The sequence below is a fragment of the Platichthys flesus genome, chromosome 22 (genome assembly GCF_949316205.1).
Source record: "Platichthys flesus chromosome 22, fPlaFle2.1, whole genome shotgun sequence".
In the NCBI taxonomy this organism is placed as follows: domain Eukaryota; kingdom Metazoa; phylum Chordata; class Actinopteri; order Pleuronectiformes; family Pleuronectidae; genus Platichthys; species Platichthys flesus.
In genome coordinates, this window is record NC_084966.1 from 16,540,542 (window position 1) to 16,543,041 (window position 2,500).

Here is a 2,500-nt window from a genome sequence, read left to right on the forward strand (position 1 = left end):
AACTCTTTCCACTATCCCTACAAAATCTGTTATTTTTTCGCCTCCCTTTCCCTCCACTTTCTCAAAATAATTTTTCTCCTGCCTTGTATTCTCTAGCCCTAAGAAATAACCTGTACATTTTTCCCCCTCTACTGCATATCTTGCCCTACTTCTAATTATTGCACCTTCACACTTTCTCTGTTCTATCTCCTTTAGTTCATCTTTCTTCCTTATGTATCCCTCTATGTCATAATTGCCTCCTTCCCCCGCTTTCTTCTCCTCTTCCTCTAACTCCTCTTTTAACCTTTTTTCTCTCTCCCTCTCTTTCTTTCCCCTATTTCTACTGTGTTTTTTGCTTATTTCCCTTATCCCCTCTTTCAACCTTTCCCACCACCTCCCCGTTTCTTCCTCATACATGCTCTCATCCATCTCCCACTGTATGTAATCTCTCACCTCTTTTTTATATTTTTCATCTTTGAGCAACCGACCATTCATACACCACACCCCCCCTCCTCTTCTCTTTGTTTCCCCTCCTATTGTATATTTTAACACCTTGTGATCGCTATAAGTTGTGGTTATATATTCTATACTCTTTATCCCTTCTGCTAAGCCCTTCGTGCTCAATACTAAATCTATCCTGCTCTGTTTTAATTCCCCTTTCACCAGTTGTATTCTTGAGAACTCTCTCCCCTCTGGATTTCTTTCTCTCCATACATCACTCAGTCCTTTCATACTTTTTAGTTTTTCTAATACCTCTCTTGTTGTATCATTTTTAAAATGCATGTTTTTTGACACATCCAGTTTCCCACACCACACATTAAAGTCCCCAACAATCATACAGTTGTCAACACACATTTTTCCCATTTTTTCAAACATCACCTTTCTTTCTTTCTCCTCATTCGGAGCATACACATTTACCAGCTTCATTTCCTCATTCATATATTCAAATTTGATCCCAATCACCCTCCCATCTCCCTCATCATCACACCTTCTCACATTCCCTATCACTCCTTTTTTTGTTAATATTGCTACACCCCTTGAATTCCCTTCCCCATTATTTGCATACACATCTCCTCTCCATTCATCCTCCACCTCTTTCATACATCTCTCATCCCAGTGTGTTTCCTGTATGCATATTATATCATAGTTACTCTCTCCATAGATCTGATGTCTTTTGATTTTATTTTTTAGCCCCCTTGCATTTATTGATATTATTGTTAACATTAGTAGTATTGCTATTTTCATTTTATTTTTTCCTTGGTTCTACTTTTCTTATTATTCCTCATATGTTTCTGATTAGTTTGTCTTTTCCTCAGTTGTTTTATTTGCTCCTCTATCTCCATGTCTGTTTCAGCTCCTACCGTCTGTGGCGTGGTGGTCTCCTCTGCAGTTTCAGTGGGCTTCGCTCCACCTGCTGCCTTCTCCTTCCCTCCTGTGTTGTCCTCTCTTCTCCTCCTCCCCGGGCCTACTTCCTCCTCTCCGTCTTTTCTTTCGACCATCGCCCCCTTCTCTGGTCCTCTCGTCTCCTTCGTATTTGGCGGTTTCTTCTCCATCCCGTCTCTCCTCCTTTCTGCCGTCGCCTCCGTCCTCACCTCACGTTCCAGCACTCCTCTCCTCCTGCCCGCATCCTCCTCCTCGTTGTTTCCTCTCGTTCTCTCGTTCCGGTCCGTTCCAGCTTTCTTTCCGCCTTCAGTCTCCTCCTCCGGCCTCTCTCCTTCCTGCCTGCTTGCATCCTCCTTCTCAGTCTCCTCAGTTTCTTTTCCGACTCCCTCCTCCACACTTTCCATTTCCTCTGCCTCCCCCTCCTCACTGCTTCCGCTCTCACTTTCTTCTCCATTCTCACTTGTGCCATCTTCTGCCTCACTCTTATTGCATCTGCATTCATTCATAAGGTTCTGGCACAGCTCACATTTCTTCCTCCCCTGCTTGCATTCCCTTGCATAATGGCCCTGCACTCCACATCTATTGCAATGAAATTCCGGGCACTCTCTCATTATGTGCCCAGGTTTTATGCACAGCCTGCACACCTTCACCTGCTTATCATGTAGCACCCTGAAATACTCTGCCCCCAGCGCAGTGTCAAATCTTGCAGAGTACGGCAGCGATTGTATTTCATTATTAAACTTCACTTTCAGGAACCTAGTCCCGTCTGCCACATTTGTCCCTGGCCACATCCTTCTTTTAATGGGAGATACTGCTGCTACTCCCCATAGTTGCAACTTTGCCAGTATCTCCCTGTCCTCAATATAAAAGGGCAGACTCATAAATGACACTACCAGCTCGTCATTTACTAGTTCTCTGGCGTGCACCCGAGTCTCCCCTATCTTAAAGCCTTCCATGAGCCTCTCCTTCCCCTTAGGGTGGCTCATTGTCATCTCATATTTTCTCTCCGTTATCTGTCGGCACGCCAATAGCCCTCCACATAGCTCGCGAACACACCGCATGAGCTCCATAGCCGTGTCCTCGCCCTCGCCCTCCATCTCCACCATTACTGTCTGCTCCCTGTCATTCCTCTCACTCG